This window comes from Lepidothrix coronata, unplaced genomic scaffold (genome assembly GCF_001604755.1).
Source record: "Lepidothrix coronata isolate B3197 unplaced genomic scaffold, Lepidothrix_coronata-1.0 Scaffold4, whole genome shotgun sequence".
Classification (NCBI taxonomy): domain Eukaryota; kingdom Metazoa; phylum Chordata; class Aves; order Passeriformes; family Pipridae; genus Lepidothrix; species Lepidothrix coronata.
The window spans coordinates 9,666,727-9,686,300 of record NW_016690184.1 but is presented as its reverse complement, the minus strand read 5'-3'; the positions used below and the strand labels follow the sequence as shown (position 1 = coordinate 9,686,300).

Here is a 19,574-nt window from a genome sequence, read left to right as displayed (position 1 = left end):
AAATGCAGTTAAAATTCCTTTCCCCATGGAAAAGTTTTAGACAATACCAAATAACTCTCTCCAAGTGAAGGAAATATAAGCATGTACCAGAGTGGACTTCAAGGTTTGTAGATTTATATTTCTCTTTAAAGAGTAATTACTTGTGGGTTTTATTTGTATTTTAAAATAAACAGAAAGTTCCGCTTTACAAACCTAGCTTTTCTGTTACTGTGCTGAACAATATTAAAATAATAAAATAATAATTAAAAAATATTAAAAGCTGTTAAAACCTTTCTGAGCGATCAAATGAGACTTTGATCCCTACAGCTGAGAGGCCCTTGAGTAAGCTTAAAAGTAAGCATTTATTTTTGTGTGACTAGAGTGTGCAAAGCCTTGATAGCATAACACACTAAGTAGACAAGAGTGAGTGGATGAGGGAAACTTATGTGAAGGGGGCACTGACATTCTACTTCAAGATGTGTGAGCATTGGCAAATGTAAGAACTTTAAATTCTCATTACCCCTTTCTGTAGTTCCTCTTAGTGAATTTTTTATTGTAGACAAAAGAAGTAATCTCTGTTTCCATTAAATAATGCACCTAAAATCTCAACAAGCAGTCTGTAGTTCCCCAGTTTCAGTGTGATTCGGCTTACAAGGACATATGAGGTTTGTTTCTACTTCATTGAGATCAGGATTAAATTCAATTTTTTCTCTATACATTCTAATTTGGAGAAAGCATCAAACCAAGACCACATTTCTTGAATATGGCCTATAAATGCGTGACCTATAAATGCTTATAAGTGCATAGTGTTGTATTATCAAGGCATGTACAAAAGATTAGCTGTAAATCTGTGTTGTTCCATTAAAAATGTCCTTTTACAAGTGCTGCAAATCACTGAGGAGTGAGGTGGGAGTGCCCTCTTGTGTTTACAGAGAAACAGCCTTAATGGTCATCCTGTTCGAAACCATAAAGTGGGGAAAATTTATCCACTCAAGCATCCGTCTCCCAGGCTGGTTGTGAGTCAGGTGTACACATCTGATCATCATTGTAAAACCAATTGCTCACGAGTTCAAACAAGGTTTCAGTTTCCTGTCTCGTCATGCAGCATCCTGCAGCACATTTCTCCTTCACCGGCTCTTCTGCTGCAACCTTCAGGAATCCCTGGCTGTGCACAGGCCCACAGCCCTGTCCTATGCAGGGTGTGGAGAAACATGGGCAAGAGCCTCTCTGCATGATATTCCCTCCTAGGGCCTGCAAGATGAGTCCTGCATTTGTTGAGAAACATGGATATAAAGTAGGATCAAGTTACTGCAGCTCCTAGCGTGGTCTGTGGTAACTCAAACTGGGGAGACAGGAGGAGAGTGATGTATGGAGCTGGATCTCCTTCTGGACTTCCAGAAGGAGAGAACGTGAGTAATCTCTTAGTCTGCTTCTCCCTACAAACAGTCTGCTGGGCTGGATAAGGTTTTCAAACTCTATGACACTCCTAGTACAATATGTATCCATCATGCTAAATCTATTTTGTTTTACCCCTTACTTGCATGTAAGAGACAAACCCTACAATCAAGCTGTGCCACAAACTCCCAATGCAGTCCATGAAAACTGCTTAAACATACCAATTAACTACAAGATCTTGAAGAGAAATGAAAGATGTCAATTAACATTTCCTTAACTGAGATCCCCTCCTCTCTTCATATCTACTTACGCAAGACAAAGTGCATGTTTGAGTAACTTGAGTAAAGAGAAAGAAAAATAAAGAAAGAAAAATGAAAGAAATGTGACAAAGTAGTTGTTTTAAATACTGTGTTGGCCCAGTGAACTATAATAGTTTCAAGTAGATTACCTGACACAAGACAGCTTAAAGCTGCACTGATGAGCTTCCTTCCTCAACAGTACTCAGAAAGTTTCTGTTTTGTTCTTAAACAATAGAGCACCATCATCAGATGTTTTTTTTCATTCAGGTGATACAATTTATAGCACACTGTAGCAGCTTCTGAAGTTCTCCTTGCTTTAGAGGAGTACAGAATTGGTTCACAGCTCCTATTGAGTTCAGCAGAAAGGCTGTATCATGCAGAATCCGTGGATCAGTAACATTTGTGTCACCTGGCTCTGTATCCAACGTCAATAAAATGCTGACTGGGGGCTCTTTCCCATATGGGTGCAATGTCAGGAATTGCCAGGGGGGATAAGTGGGATGCCCACAGCAGTGGGCTGCTTGCTTTGCCCAAGAGCAGGTACTGGCGAGACCTTTTTAGATCTTGCACAACATCACAGGCTTCCACCTAGTAGCTGCTCCAGATGAGGCTGAGCCAACTGCTCTTCCCTGGAGGCATGCTCTCTGATCTGATCACTAGCCTCTCTGAAAACTTCCTCAGCATTGCTTTGTGAGGAGGAATAGAGAGTCTCCACAAGTGCATCTCCTAGTCATCCATTCCTGGCTCCCAAGAGGGCCTGGCTCAGGGATTGCAAAGGATGCTGACAGGAGTACACCCTGTGACTCTGGTAGCAACTGGAGATTAAGGAGCACCAGAGGATTCATGTCTGTAATAGGACTACAGCTCAAGATTCAAACTTTGCTTTCTCTGCTCTGCAAGGGTCCTGTGTTCAGAAATTGTGAGCGCTCATTACCTCTGGCAGAGGAATTTCTTCATGTCACATGAACTGCATAAAGAAATCTCATCTGCCTATTAGCTGCATATTCTGTAGCCAAGCAGAGCATATTCCCAGTGCTGACAAGGAGTGTCAGCCTTGTCCCATACTTTTCCTACACAGCTTAAGTAAAACTGAGGATGAGAAAACAAGGTGGCCTTGTCTTACTCTACTGTCCGCTGTTGACCAGGCAGAGAGAGCATGCAACTTCTGAAATGCCCAGGTCTTTCCCCCTGTTGCCCTGTGAGTCTGGGTGAGCTCCTTTGAGTTTTGGTGACTATCCAAGAGAGCGCAACCAGGCAAAGCAGATTAGAGCATCAGAGGGCCTTCAGCAGGAGGCATCTTGTCTGAACACTTTCATCATAAAAGAAGGACACAGCCTCAGCTGTATCAGGAGGTCAGTTACCAGCTCCAGCCAAGAATATCAGGACAAGGAATGTGTCCTTGTGTTCATGGTAAAAATTTGCAATGCTATGAACTTCCCTCCTAGGAAGTTATCAATATATTAGTTTACCTTCTCTACAAGTTTACAAATTATTTACACAGCTGAAATGGCTTATTTGGGTTTTAATTAATAGTATCATGGTTATAGGATTAACTATGTTGCCTGCCTCTTTCTGTTCTTTACAAATACAGACTCCCACCTTCAAACACCAAGCACATTAATCTGATATATCTTAGGGCAGAGCATCACAATTGCATTGCTCATTAGTAGGACCAGCCGTAAAGGTACTGTTCTGAATATCAACTGTCCCTTTAATTTAATTGTATTTAGATAGAGATTATTTCTTCCTTACAGTACAGGAGTAAATATCAGCAAAGAGGAGAAGAACGGACTTCTTAAACATCAACTATTGTTTATTTTAATGGTAGAATTCTTGCATTCAGGCATAGTTAAATAGCAAAATAGCATTTTGGATGGATCGAACGTGAGGTTTCACATCATATTTATAGCAGTCTAAGCGTTAGCTGCTGTCGGGGGACATCACCCTGCATAATTCTTCCCCAGCCCAGGGCTTGTGTTCCCACCATTTCCTTTCTGTTAAATCTAGTAGCTACATGCTCACAATGTGAGTCACCACAGGTGGCTGATTTGCTAGAAAACTAAAGCTAAAAAAAAATTACTTTCTATTGCACCAAGTAGTTGCTGTAGCAGCATGTAGTAGCCAGTAGTAGTGACAGGAGAGGAGGAAAGAATGAGGTAATCCCTTTTAGCAGGAGCTGATAAGTTCTACTTAACTGTGAAGTTAAAACATATTTATAGAAAATGCTATTTGATCTCTCCCTGTATGACAAAAACCGAGCTGCTAAGAGCAAGACACGCTCACAAAACCTGCTAACCTATCCTGGAAAACTTGCTGTTTTTAAAAACAAGACAACATGGAAACAGAATTCTACAATAAAAGAACTGAAAAACACCTGTGTCTATGCAAACTTCACATAAAGAAAGACTTATGCAGCATCCAAAGTGAAGTCCTGATGCAAAATCACATCTATTAAAATTAATATATTGGCACAGTAGCTGAGGTAGTTACATTTTCCTGCATCTTTACTATTTAAAAAAACCCCAAACTTGTATATGTTTTAATATGAATACTATGAGTAAAATAATATGTATGCCTATTTTATTGTCTTACTTTATCAAAGAAAACATTCCAAGCAGTTAAAGAAGCTTCCAAGTACTATCAACTTCAAAGGGAGTGCCTCTTTCTTACTCAGAGATCTGTACTTATCATATCCAGATTCAATTCCAGATACTGGAATGCAGTTTTACAACTTCTATTTTGTTGTAATACTTCACACGGTACGTGATTTTAAAAAGAGTGAAGTATGTGTTGTTTTTCCTGATTCTGTAAGAAAGGCTCTTAAAGATAGCAATATTAAGAATAGTTCTGGTAAAAGTAATCAAATAGCCTTGTCTTCTCCAAGAACCAGAGGAAGCCTCTTGTTAAGGAAAGTGAAGATATATTTCCTATTTAAAAGTGGATTTGACTCTCAATTTGCCAAGGCCATATAAATATGACAGAAAAGCCTTATTTTCCCTGTGCCTGTTGAATTAATGAAGCGATTACAAATGACATTAATAAACAGCCGTGTTGTAAATCTATGAGAAGAACATTAAACAGTAGGTTGCTCTTCTCCCATCTTGCTACAGTACTTCCACTTCAATGCTTTCATCTCACCCGAGTCCGTTCATTTCATCTCTTAAGAGTGAGAAAAGCCAGTAAGATAAAGAGCAACTATATAGCAATTAAATAAAACATATTATCTTCCAGAAATATGCTGTTTATATAGAATGACATAGAGGAGATTTAACAAGAGAGAAAGATGATGTTCCCAACTACTAACAAAGACTCAAACTGAAATTTCCATCAAGTAGTATTTTTGGGCATACTGAAATGCTGCAGTAGTTCAAGATAATGAGCGCTTCTGTTAAACAGTAAAATAGTTACAATTATGTACTCCTAGAGACAGTACACAGAATTTCCTTTGCAAACAGAGGGAAAATCAGTCAATTTAACTTAAAGTATTAATATTAATTAGTTTGATTGTCTTAATATATGTTAATACAACTTGATAGTTTCTTTAAAGTAACCAAGTGCAGAAGGTTTGAGATTTTTTCTTTTATAAAGCTTAGTTATTCTTTATCATTAATTTTAGCCATAAATAAACTGATTAGATTATGGCAATAAATCCAATGTGTCAGTATAAGCAAGTATTGTACACTTAGATTATCTTTGTAGCAGAAAACCCAAATATCCACCACAGCTGTACTCAACTTCAGAAAGGGGACATATCTAAAAATGAAGATGCTTGTTAAAAATGAAACTAAAAGAAACATCAATGTGCATTAAATCCTCACAAGGGGTATGAAGATGAACTGAGAACACTATCTTGAAGGCACAAAATCACCATTCAGGGCTTGTAAAGGGTAAAAAGAAGATCACAAAATACATGTCAGAATAACACTGTTTAGTCTATCAAAACTAATAATATATGCTTTTTCAAATTTATGAGGCACAGGAAGTCTGTTCAGAAAAAATCAGGCCATGCAATTGCATTAATTTTTTGGTTTTGTGTTCTGTGTGGAAAATCTGCGGAAATTCCCTGCACTACACTACCTTTGAGGCTTTCACCAGAGAAGCTGCTTCAAAGTTCTTGAAGATGCTGCAGTTTCAACAGGATCAAATGATGTTCTGGAGGAACACAGTGAAACACATGCACTGCTAATTGTTGTGTGTGAGCTCCACTTTAAATTGTTCTGGTGCTAAAGGAGGGCAAGTAGCAAACAATTATAATGTACTTCAGCCCACTAAACCTCACATCTGTACCAGGAAAATAATTAAAAAATCATTAGTGTGCATCTAGATAAGTACCATCTGTAGGACAATGGTCAGAACACTCGGTAAACTCATGTCATGCTTGCCATCGTCAAGCAAGTGCTAATGTGATCTAATGCACAGATTCCCTAAAGCCTCTTAGCAAATGTTTTTAGGCAAACTAAGCAGACATGGGATAAAAGATAAAAGATAGGAAACAGAGGATAGAAATAAATGGTTCATTTTTAGAGTGGAAGAAAACTACCTCAGAAATCTGCATGACCTGTACTGATGAACTTACTGAATTGATCTAAAAAAGGTGGCATGCAGAGGGGTAAAAGAATTAGTAATCAGTCACTGCTGACGCAAAAGTAAATGCAGGAGCTTAAAAAAGCTGAGTGAGTATAACAGCAACATGTGAAATTCAGCATAGATCAGTAAAAAGCACTGCTCATTGAGGAAAGAAAACACAACAGCAAATGTAAAGTGGCGGGCTCTGACCCTTATTGCTCAGACATGAGATCCTGCAGTTATGACAGATAGTTCTGTGGAAATGTCAGTTCCATGCACAGCGACAACCAAAAAAGGAAACCAAAGTTTAGGAAGTGCTGGGGAACAAAGAAGAAAATGGAGAATATCATCACACCTCTGCATAAGCCCATAAAGGAACTGCTTCCTGAATACACAGAGTATACTCTGTGACTCCCATCTCAAAACGAAACAAAAAAAAATTTGGAGATCAGTGAGGGTAAGGTCAAAGGTAGGAACTAATCACCCTATGAGGAATGATTAAATAAAAGAGGTTTTCTCAGCCTGAAGAAGAGATTGTAGAGCAGGGGCTCAACAACTGCAGAGGGATGCATTGCTCACTGCTTCTAAAACTGCAAAGAGCAAACAGACAGCAGATGCAAAGTGAACTACAGGAGGAGCATTTTACTATAATGCTAATTAAGCTCTGGTATTCCCTGCCCATTGTTGGGAATGCCAAAATTTTATACAGGCTCTAGGGAAGACTGAAAAAATCTATGGGTAGAAAATTAATAGAGAATTGTTAAATTCTCATGTACAAATAACCCAAACAAATAATAAAAGAAACCCCAAACCCACTTCTAGGAGGTTTCTGAGTTTTATATTCCCAGAGGTTGGGCAAATATTCAGGGAAGGATCCCTACACACTTGTTCTATCCCAACTCCCCTCCCTAGGCATTTACTTTTGGTTACAGCTGGAAGCAGGATACTAGTGGGAAGTGGGGGTGGTAGGCCTCTGATCTGATCCCATACAACTATGCTAAAGTTTTTATGATCTCATTTCTTATTATAAAATTTTTTTTAAAAAAGAGCATTAATATTTCTGTGACAATAAAGTGACTAAAACTTCAAAGAGAGATAATTTAGAAGTTCAAATTAAAAATTCTGGTAAGACATTAAATCCAGGGGCAAATTCATAAGCTAAATGAAATCGTTTCCCAACTCATGCATTTTATGATGCATAATGTGAAATATAGCAGAGTCAGCCCAGGATTTTACAATTACTACTATCTGTTCTGAGAAGGAAGAAATTAAACCTGCATACAATAGACTTCCTGCTGGGGAAGTGAGAGGGAAAGGGAACTCAGTATCTCAAAGGATGCACTGGTAACAACCCCAAACCGAACCAAACCAAGAGATGTGAGCCATCAAAGCTGCAATGCTATTGGAGAAATTCCAAGAAGCCAAACTTAAAATAGGAACAGAGGAGAAGTGGCAGGGGGAAGACAGAAATAAAGAGAAAGAACAAGAGAAGAAAGAAATAATTTAAAACAAGAAAAAGAACTTGTAGCAAGTTGCCTGGAACTGAAAAGCCCTGGAGGGTAATCACACCACCAGCCTTTCAGGCCAGCATATATTTCTGTAGGTCTCAACAGAGTCAATCTACTTCACCCCCATGATCTCATAACCAACACTCCCTTCCGACAGTGCTGATGCTGTGCATGAATGCGCCGCTGTGTGGTGAGCTAAATTCAGAAGTGACTCATCTATAAACTAACACTTTATGGCAAACAGGCTTATGGTTCATATTAGCCTTAGGATCTCTCTGGGGAGTGGCATTTGAGGATCAGGTCTTGCTCTATGTCTTACACCCTCATCCAGACACTTGGGATATAGGTTAAAGATGTGGAAGCCTGAAGAAGGGGAAAGAAAGGCAAAAGAAGGAACCTTACTTTGAAATAGAATCTGTAATTGTGGTGTACATTTTCCTTTTGGTTTGGATAATTATTTTCAGCCTTGTAATTGTAATTGTTGCCTGCCTGCAATGAAGATGTACTTCACTTGACCTATAGATTTCTCCAGTGCTAGCAGACTTGGGTGATGTTGAGATATATGAGGCACATTTCTTTGGGGATAAAAAGTTTACACACAACGTGCACTCAGGTACTGCTAGTAAACCTGTACCCTACAGTCTAATAGAGAGATGAAGAGTTTCCTCTGCTAAATTACAAAAGCCAGTGTGTAGTAGCACTGCAAGGTGTGAGGCTCCCCACAGTGACTGCACAGCTGTGTTTGTCTGCAAAGCTCACAGTACAGAGCAGTATCTTGCAGCTCTGGACAGGCCTGAGTCACCTCATTATTTATAGGCTTCTTATTATCAAATGCAAACCAAAATAATACTTGTTCATGCTCTATGTAATGTTCATGGCTGGGCTTTGGGAATGAAGATTTGGGAGGGGCTCTACCCACATTTGTTACAAGCACGCTGGTGGCTAAAAAGGCCAATACAAGATAGACATGTCCAATCGCAAAAGGCACAGCAGAAGGACTCCTTGGATGGTATACTCTGCAAGACTTGTTCATGCTTTATGTAATGTACTTTGGGTTTAAATTATGAGTCTGTCTGGTTCCCCCCCCCCCAAAAAAAAATTCCATTCTTTGAGAGAATAACATGCCGTAAAAGTCCTCCACAGGTGCTGTTGAAAACATGGGATTATTTAGCACTTCTAGGGGCTTTAGCTTTTGAGGCTGCTGTCTTTCTTTAGGGCTGATCAAGTAGTGATTAATTTCTGTGATTGCTTCTCTTTAACCCTAATGTCACTAAGGAAGGGTGGGTCAACATTTTCAGTGCCCTGTGGCAAACATCAGTTTTGAGGCTTTTTGAATAGGTCAGATGGATAGATAAACAACAGCATAAACTGCTTATCTCTGCCCAAGTTTGGCTGCTGAGCACTGCCTGAAGCACTGGCTACTCTTCCCAGGTGCTCACAGCTTCTCGCTTTTTCCTGCAGAAACAGCAGCTGAAACAGGTGCTGGTGGGAGGCACTCAGAGCAAGAGGCAGCATTGTAGACCTTTTTCCTCATGCCTCTACAGCAGAAAATGCAGTGGGCTGGTTGTACCTTGCAGTCAAGAGGAGAATCTCAGATAGGTAAAACAGGTTGTGGAAGAAGAAAAGCAGAGAGAAAATGAGTGTCCTCCCCTGCCATGGGCTGCAGAATAAAACCTGTTTAAAATTTGTCAGCTGTGTAGTTTTTCTGGTAGTATTATCCTCAATAATTTTAGGAATAAAATTGCCAGATAATTTAGCACTTTAGACTCACAACTTGCTTTTCCCTTATGTGTTCCCAAAAGTTAAACCCTCCTATTAAGAGCCCACCTTGTGGAACATGGTTTTTTTGTCATATTGTTAATAACTTCTCAAAACACTGAGCAATTTTTTGAGCTTTTCTTCACCCTTCCTTGTTTTTCCTCAACTAAGTTGATTGATACCTCTCAATAATCAGGCATCCAAAAGAAATATTTATAAACAATTAGTGAAAACTCCCATAAATTAGATTTTGGGATGTGGTTTCCCATCAGTTTAATCATCATCTAGGCTGTAGTGCTTCTGCTATCCCTACTGTAGCCCAGGTACCTGCTCCCATTTCTTTCACTAGCACTTCCACAGCAGTACAAGAGGTAGATTCATCTGGAGAATAAGTCACTTTCTGACTGAGGTGCAACCACACAACTTCCAGCAGCTAAAGCTGAGGTGGCATAGAGGGAATCATAACATGGTTTGGGTTGGAAGGGATCTTAAAGATCATATCGCTCCAATCTCCCTGACATGGGTAAGGAAACCTTCCACTAGACCAGGTTGTTCAAAACCTCATCCAGCCTGACCTTGAACACTGCCAGGGATGGGGCATCCACAGCTTTTCTGAGCAACCCGTTCTAGTGCCTCACCACCCTCACTCTGTCCCTGGAGGTGTTAAGAAAAGACCAGACATGGCACTCAGTGCCACGGTCTAGTTGACAAGGTGGTGTTAGGTCATAGGTTGGACTTGATCTCAGAGGTCTTTTCCAACCTTAATGATGCTGTGATTCTGTGAGAAACATTATTTTAAGTCTGAGAGGTGGATCTGCATCAGGTTGGTTCCTGCCCTCACTTTAAAAACTCACATAGAAGTGCTCTCCGTTTTATGCGGAAAACCTGCAACGCAAAACGTACGAACACCACCGGGATCGACAGCCAGGCTCAACTGCCCTTTTCTCCTCTCGCCTCGGGGAACACGCCGTGCCCCGAAACCCGAGAGGCGGGAGCGCAGGGAAGGCGAGGCAGCCACAGCCGCGCCTTCCGCACAGTCCGGGCGCCGAGACACCACCCAAACCCCCCCGCGAGCAAAGCGCGGCCCCGAGTCTCCTCCCCTCCTCTCCTGAGCGATGGGGCGTGGCTAGCCTCGTTCCCATCCCGCGACGTATATATAAGGCTGGCGAAGGGGGTGGTGCCTCCTTTTTCCCTGCGGAGCGCCTGCTGTGAAGTTACGTGGTAAGGTGCTCAGGACTGCGGGGTGTGCCGCAGCCCCAGCGCGGTTGGGGGTGCGCCGCGGCTTTTTCCCTGTGCTTGGCTGTTCGAGAGGGTCGCCCGCGGCGCCGCTTGCGTAGTACTCGAGGATGGAGCTGGCAGGTGAGGCTCGGAGCCGTGCGTAGGGCTGGCCGTAATCCTGCCGCAGGGCCGCGGCCGCCCGTGCACGGCGCCCCGCGGGCAGACCCAGGGGTGCGAGGGGACCCAGGGGCGGACTACGAGTCCCAGCACGCCCCGCGGGTGACTCCCCGCCGGAAGCGCAGTCCCGCGGCGCAGTGCGCGCTGGGAGCGGTAGTCGCGGCGAGGGCCCGCCAGGCTCTGTCTGGCCCGCGCCATTTTGGTCTTCCGGTGCGGCAGGGACCGGTGCGGGGATGCAGAGCCCGGCGGTGCTCTCAGCCACCGGGCGGGGCACCCTCCCCTTTTGGGAACCTTCTAAAATGTTGGCTAGTGCAGAGGAATGAAATAAAACATGCCAATGAGAACGAGGTAGGTGTTCGTTCCAGTAAAAGGTTCGGTCTCGTCGAACGAGGCGGAGCCGCCTTGTTCCTGTGGCACAGGGTTCGTGCACGCGTTTGTGTTGTCTGTAAGTTTTGGAGGGCTCAGCCATCGGCATCGTGGGATTGTCCTACTGCAGAAGACTTCTAAAAATACTGTGAAATTCACGTATCATGCCAAGGGAAAAAAAACAAACATAACTTTTACTTGATTTTTAATGTTAACCATAGAATTAACTTTTAAACTAACGGTGTTTCCTTTGCTTTTTAGACAATGACACAGCAGAATAAGTGGACCTTTATTAGAAAACAGAGAAAAAAACCCCACCTCCCCAAAAAGCTTCCTGTGGCCTTAAAAAGCCTTTTTTCCCCCCTCTTGCAGTGCTGATCTCACTGAGCTGTGGTACTTCTGGAAGCACTGGAAATACAATAAAAAAAACCAGCTATGATTCTAGGCTCTTATCTGCAAGTAAAGATGAGGAGGATATGGTTGGATTCATGTAGGAAGTTGTCGGGTGCATTCATTCAGTGTTGAATTAGCTTGTCTTATGATAGCCTGAATCACACATGAGATTACTAAACAGTAAAATTTTTGATTCTTTACAAACCAGTAGTGATCCTCACACTCAATAACTGAAGTTTAAAGTAAAAATGTTTATTACACCCACTACGTGGAAGCTTAACTCAAGGTTTTCCATAGCTTAAATTGTTTTTGTTAACTGAATCAAAATGTGTGATGAGTTATCTTTCCACGATTGCTGCATTTATTTGATCTGTGTAGTGCAGAGTGAGAAACATTTTCATGGGAACGTGCATATTTTGAGTATTATATATGGTAAAACATACTTCATGCATTTCTTCTGCTGGTTGAGTCAGTGGATTTTGATGCTTGCTACCTGCTTGAAACAATTTTTTAAACCGGTGGAAATCCGTTGTTCTACTTAGAGGACTGAAATCTTGGAATGATGAATTGTCATTGAAAATGCTTTACAGTGAAGTTTAACAGCAGGTACATGCAGTTATTTCTACAGTGCTTTTAATATGAGATTGAAAGGTGACATAACTCACAACTCCTTTGTTACTTAAAACTGCATTTCTTGCTGCTTTTCTTCAGCGAACTTGTTGGGTAGAGGTTGTTGACAATTGTCTCATAATGTGTGACTTATTGGCCTGGTAATATGAATCTACTGATTTCAAGTTTTAAGTTTGTTCACTCTTTGTTTTTAGGTATGATGGAGAGGAGGTTTTCTGTTGTGTCCAGTACATTGTGGATTAAGGTAACAGTTCTGGAATTTTTATTATTGTTGCTCTAGAAGTAATACTGTATTTCTGTTACTGACCAAGTTAATAAATGCTTCCGTTTCTTAATTGGTTTCCATATTTCTGTCTGTCAAAAGTATGGGGAGTTTTAAGTGTTGTGGGGTTGTCAGCTTTGTATGGCTACTAAGTGGGACAAAAAGGAAAACCAGTACACTGCATTTTCATAGCTGCCATCAAACCGATGAGTAATTATTTGATAATTTTAAGGTTTGGTGCTCTTTGCTGAGTTAGTCAGCCCATAGGTCAGTTCTTAGTTGCATTTCTTTTGATGTGGCATTTATATTAACATGAAGACCCAGGTCACAAATGACTTGGTTAGCTTGTGCTAAATTGTACTGATTGTTGAGGTGGTGTGAGTTAGCTGTCTGCCTTGGATATGTATTTGAGTTAATATACATACATGACCATATTTAAATGTAATTACTGAGGTGATGATCCTGCAAACTAACGGACAAGCAGTATTGCATTGTGAATAAATGCACGGCCACTCAAATATTTTTGAATAAAAAGCTTGAATGTCTTCGGTCTTCAGCCATTGTCATGGTTGCAAAGAGTTCCAAACCAATTCAGGGTAACTTTTTTCTAGTGCATAGAAAATTTCAGCTTGTCGGGTGTTAAAGACTGTTCCAGAAGAATATTGAATTTATGAAAAAGTCAGTTTTTAGTGCTTGATGATTGTTTCTGACATAGTAACATGATAGATGATGCTAGACCATAGCAAGAGATGTTTTCTAATTTAAAAGATAACTTTTGCTTATTTTTAATTTTAGCACTTCATGGAAGCACTATCACATGTAGAAGAATACTTGTTACACACCAGTGGATTTTCCTGAAAGCTATGTATGTTTCAAATGATTAGTGGAGATAAATTAAAGATAAGTGGATTAGCGTAATATGTGCATGATCAAATTAGTAGCTGCCAAATTATTAGCTTTAAAATAATCATTAAGTCATTAGCTTTAAAATAATCATGAAAGATATCATTATATTTTGGGCATGTTTGACATGGTTTAAAACTGTGTAGGCTGGAGGAATTACGAAGTTTTTGTGTCAGAGCTGGTAAAATGCCTATCTGAAGTGTTCATGCTTAATCTGAAATATTACCTCAGTATGGCTTTTAATTGTGAATTTGCACTTCATTGGGCGATTGATGTAAGAAAGTGTTCAGACAAAGAAAAAGGGAGCATCCAGAGACTTGTTAATGTAAATATGCGAATGTTGCAATTTTTTAATAAAAATGTATATTTGTTATTTAAAAGTATAGTTGATATTCTCACCTTTTTGAAAGAAAGGACCTATATCCGATTTAGTTTGACTCAAATGCTTACAACCAGTTGTTGCAAAAGTAAAATTCAGTTGTTCTTGCTTGTGTTATAGTATGGATGAACATGTTGTAATTTATTATTTTACTCAAATTTCTAGAGTGCATGAACAGTTTCTAGTAATTGGAATGTGAGGCATCCTGAAGATTTCCTGGCAACAGGAATTACAACAGGTAGAGGTAATATTGATGCAGCAGTGGAAATTTTTGGTTTAAAGTAATGCATTCCCTTTTCAGTACATTGCATATGAAAGACATAAAGCTTATTCTGTGGAATATATGAATGTATGAGTGGTGTTATAGTTCCCAGTCACTGGTATTTAAGTGGTGTATAGTGATAAAACTGCCAAACTTGATACATTGCTGAGAAACTTCGTATGGATCTGGCTCCTCAGATGAAAGCACTTAATCTTTCAGTCACTATCCCAGTTGGTGTTACTTTTACTGCTGCCCCTGTGTACAAGTCAGGTACCAGCATGCGCCAGGTTGTGAATAAGAATGTTGGTGCATTATTTAAACCCATCTCGTGTCCGTGTTGACATGAATATGTACTGTTTCAAATGCTTGCATCTTTAAAGAGCACGGGGAGGGGGAAGTGTTAGACCCCTGTAATTGGAGGTATCCTGCCTTATAGCAGGTAAATAAGCATTAGCCAGCTATGGTAAGTAAGTGTTGCTGGTATTTGAAAGCTAGTGATGATGTTTGCACTTTGACCCTCTTAGGACTGTTTATTTAGGGCTCGCTCAGATGTGAGCAGTTAAGAAAAGCAACTCACTTTATTGCTCTGGTGTTTGAGTATATTCACAGGTTGGTTTTAGTTAGAAAGTTAGTGTAAGAACTTGTAACTTTCCCGTCTTACTACACATCTGCAACTTTATTCCACTTGTTATTCAAGACAGGTACCTTTAAATACCTTGCTAACTACCAGCACTTTCTTTTGAAGAACAGGTTTTGTATGAGTGAAACTTCTTGTGCAGCACTGCTGCCTATAAAATGCTGTATTGTTTAGACAGGCACTATTGGAAGTAGGAAGTGGTATGACTTACATGGCTGATGTACAGAAAAGTTGGAAGTAGCAAACCTTGCTAGTGTCACTAACTAGTGCATTTTATGTCTTTGCTGAGACGCTTGCATGCTGCTTCTCAACTGAAGGTATGAATGCCAATAAATGTCAAAGCTTCCTAACCACGTAAAGCTAAAACCACTGGTATGTCTGTTCAGTGAAGAACCTATCCCAAACCACATGTGAATCTGGCTTCTGAGTTTAGACTAACACCAGAACAGGTGAAGCATTTGAAGGTGATCAGTTTCATAGTCTGTATGTACCTTGAAACTCGGCAAAACTGGTTTCAGTAATGGTAATCTTTTAAAATGCTGTTTTATAAAACTGCATTATTGTCAACCCCATTTAAAAGAAAGAGGTGACATGTAAATTGTTGTATTAGAAATAGCATATTTGAAGTCGAGTCTTCTAATTAGTTTCTCAGGACTTAGTGTATTGATACTAATCCAACACATTGAATAATGCAGTTTGGACTGTATAAGAGCCTAAATAGGTGGCAAGTTGTAATTCTGGGTGATGGAAGAAAACTTTCCTGAACTAATAAACTTTTTTTTTTTTTAACAGGAAAATGGGCCAAAATGCAGGAACTTACTTTTAGAAGCTTTTAGCTTATTCAGGTATGTAACTGAAAAGCTTCTAAATGTTTTCTCATTTTAAGCCTAAAATAACTGTGCTTACAGTTCAGGTTTTTTTGTATTATGACAGTTATTAATATACTTAATTGATGAATGATATGTTAAGTCATAGTTGGCATTTAAAAATACTTGTTCCCTAAAGCGCAATGTGTGCTGATAGCTGTGCCTAAGCTTAGTTAGCTTTCAAACCTATGTACTTTATTACTGAAATACAACAGAGGACTTGAGATTGTTTAATTTTTGTACTGCAGTCTACAAACTGTAGAAAACAGTAATGTTCCCTACTATATTTGTTTTCTGTATTGCCTTTGTCTCATCTGTGATGATCCTATCCCGAACCTGAATTCCCTGTTGAAAAACTTAATACGGATCCGGAATCTGAGACGAGACCAAAATATTTGATTTAAACTTCCAGAAAAGTATTGTACTGTCTTTGGTTTTAGTTTTGGGGTTTTTTTTACAGAAATAGTAACAATTTATACAAAGTGCTGTGTGCTTATGTGCAAATTGAAATTTCACTCTTGCTCTCTGTTTGCAGTGATGAGCTGGACACTTTGTCAGAGCTGTCTGACAAATGTGGATGATCAGTAACCAGGAAGAAGTTACACCTGGAAAGTTTTTGTGGCTTGGAGTGGGATGCTGTGCTTTTACAACCTGCTGAAACAGCTGCTGCAACTTTGTTTAGTAGATGCTGTTTTCAGAAACTGCATATAGACCAAAATCACTGTCTGCATACCTAAAATAGTGCCTTACTAAAATATTGAGCTGCCCTCTCTAGGAAGAATAGCAGCAAAATTAGCAAAATGAACGTTGAGCATTAATACATGGAAAACCCCCTGAGCAGTTACTCTTTTAAAATACTGTATTGGTTACACGTTCTGATATTGAAAATCTGTGATAACTCAGGACAACAGAGCTCACATGCAGCCCCTGTAAAGACAAGGGAGAGCAAAATGAGTACACAAATGCAAACCAAGGAGTCTGCGTTTTGAGGGTGATGTCATCCAGGAAATGGGAGAAAGTATAGAAGGTAATGGTGTTACGGAAGCATAAACCTGAAACACTTGTAGGAAAGAAAAATATAATGTCTGCAGATCGCATCATAGTTTGTATCAGTTGAGGAACTAAGGAGTTGGGTTTTTATTGACTGCCACTTAAGCATGGAAAGACTAGTACTGCAACAGTGGAACTGCTCCTTGAGGAACACACTGGCAATATTAGCTGCTTGCAGTGTGGGGAAAAGAGACCACATACACTAGAACTTGTGCTTTAGACAGTCACTTGAAAAGTACCAGTGCTGTATCACAGTAGCAGCATATTTGCTGTATTTGTCAAGTTGTCACTTTTCCACAGAGGAATGAAGGCTCATAAATTGGTCACCAAGTAAATTGGATTTTCAAGATGACTATATATGACTCCATCTGCCTTAAAATGTCAAGCCTAATTGTCAGAAATGCTTTATGAAGGAAGAAACACGAGAATGGCATAATAACTAACCATTAAAAGAGCTACAGTTACTGAATCATTTTGAAATGCACCAAAATACATAAAAACAACCCTAAAGTCTGCAGCCAAAAATAACAGCATTGGGTGCTAGCAGCTCTCTAGAGAAATTCCTATAACTCATGGAGTGTGCCTGTGATAACTGACAAATACCATGTAAAGCCCAATTTTCTGCCTGAGCAGTATGAAGTGCAAGACACTACCAGGAACAGCACATGAACTATTGAAATTTAAAATAAGTGTCCAATAGATTACTAAAATGTATGCTAAGGTACTGACAAAATTCCAGGTGTGTATTGCCTCACTGAGCATCTCCTATAGTTTATTATTGTTAATAAGCAGTGGCCAGCTGCTTTTCAGCAAGCAGCTGTAAATCAGTCTCTTGAATGTTGGAATCTTCAGGAATTTACTACAGAACAGCTTTCCCTTCATCTCTTTCAACAGGCTTTATTTCTGTGTTTATCAGAATGGTAGGTATTTCCATGTGCCATGTTTTGTACGTGCTTTCTCTTGAATAAAGATGAGGATGTGAAAAACTTGCCTGTTGCCCTCAGGTGTGTATCACACCGCGGTGTTCCCTGACTGCTTGTTAATTGCAAGAGCTGCGAAGGCAATGTGGCCTTGTGCTGCCTTTTGCAGCACGTACTGGACACATGATGTTCCACATAGTGTTTAAATGATGCCAGGACAACAAACTTGGTAATCCCATACTTCAGAATTGGGAAGGGACTGGTCTCCATCTGCCCACTGCAGTTCTGTGAAAAGTCTGGGTGCTGTTGGCAGCATCTAGTGAAGCTGCTTGGATGGTAAGTCTGGAAGTTGCTAGTCTGAGCTAGGTCTGACTTATGGAGGTTGATAAGATGCAAAGGACAGGGATGCTTAATACGACAGCAATATTTGGTATGTACTTTGTTAGATACTCAAAAGGATTTGCATGACTTCATTGTGGGGTCAGAAGAGTGTGGTATGTGTTTTGGACTAAAGGTACCATCTTTTTATCCTTTGGGCTGATAATACAAAATGTGAAAGCTCTTAAGGAGATAATGCCATCTGTATATCCAGTAAAAAAGATTTGCCTCACTTATCAGAAAAAGGTAGATGTGGCCAGTGATGAGGCATATTGGATATTGAGCTGCAAAACTCTATGAATGTTCCTGTATGGCCACAGAAAATGGGTCGTGGATGAAAAATGTGTATTAGTCTAGAAAGTCTGGTATTTGCAAACATGGTTTTAACCATGATACCCCTGAGGTTTTGGAATGTGGGACTAGTGAAAGTGATGCAAGAAGGTAATTTTTGTAACCAGTTTTAAAATGGCAAGTAGCTTTTTTGCTTTGTGGGAGGGAGATAACGTTTGTAAACCACTTGTGGATTTAGTTCTGGTGTGGTTTTTGGAGTGATGTTTTATACAAGTGATTGAGATGGGGAGTAATTGTGAAGAGTTACTCTGATACATTTGGAACATGTGGCATGAGATTTCTCTGTGCAAAAGCACTTCATTAAACTTCAGCTTTACAAAACAGATTGTTAGATTTCAAGCTTTAACTGGAGATTTGTGCAGTAAAGAGCATGAAAGCAGTTTGCTTTTTTGTGTTTTAGTCTGGTGAAATCTTTCACTAACCGTCATTAGTGTTGAGCTTAGAAGCGTCACATGGCTGTTGGGCTGTGGTCCAAGAAATCAGTGGTTAGACAAACTTTGTTCTGGAATGTTGCCATGTATCCCTCTTAGTACCAAGGTAAAAAAGCAGTCTTTTTTTTAATTGAGTGGTGGGCTTACAAGCAAAGGGAGTACCTTGCAACTGCAAGTAAGATAGAAGAGTTGACTGCATAAATGCTTTGCTACTATTTAATAAGGTCTTTGTTAAGGTGGGAAGTTTGTCTTGTTGAGGAACTCGTCTTGCTGGTGAAAGCTGTGGATCTATAAACAAGAGTTGCAAGTGAGTCAAACTAACCTAGCAGTGGTTATCTTGCCACAGCACCCGCACTGCTATGTGAGTGCCAGTGCTGGTGTGATGCCTGCTTGAAGTACTAGATCCTAGTGAACTGGAATTTCAGTGTAAGCTGTGCTGTCAGGCTGCCATTCTGCAGAGAAGTGTGTGGCCGTGGCTGCAGCCATATTGTGTGCTGGTGTTGGAGTTGTCATCTGGTCTTAATTGTATAAGTTTGCCATATAAAGTTTGAGTATGTGTTTTGCCAATTAAAATTCAGCACTGAAATTAAATATCAATTGGTAGAGAAAGATGCTCCTTAAGACATTTAAACATGGACACAGTAGAGCGAGCAGGTGTTTGATTTTGCCTGAGGAAAGGTATTTCAATTGAAGGGTGTTTAGCCCTGACTTTAGTAGTTTTTCTGCACGCCCCCTCCCACAGTTTAGAGGACAAAGTTTGAGTTATAATCCAAAGTATGAATGAATTTACAAATAAATGGTGATTTCAGGTGAGTGGAGCACAGATGGAGGCCTTTGTATGCTATG

The 19,574-nt window shown here is 40.1% G+C and overlaps 1 long non-coding RNA gene across 7 annotated transcripts; it reads left to right on the top strand.

Annotated features, from left to right (window-relative positions):
• Nucleotides 1-10,660: 10,660 nt before the first annotated feature.
• On the top strand, nucleotides 10,661-17,637 carry LOC108503004. 7 transcript variants are annotated; one of them, XR_001876686.1, is made up of 6 exons: nucleotides 10,661-10,726; nucleotides 12,484-12,533; nucleotides 13,347-13,416; nucleotides 13,999-14,077; nucleotides 15,525-15,577; nucleotides 16,134-17,637. It is a non-coding gene; the product is annotated as an uncharacterized LOC108503004 (long non-coding RNA). The 7 variants fall into 7 exon arrangements; XR_001876683.1 differs by lacking the exon at nucleotides 10,661-10,726 and adding an exon at nucleotides 10,734-10,864; XR_001876685.1 differs by lacking the exon at nucleotides 10,661-10,726 and adding an exon at nucleotides 11,093-11,248.
• The last annotated feature ends 1,937 nt before the right edge of the window (nucleotides 17,638-19,574 follow it).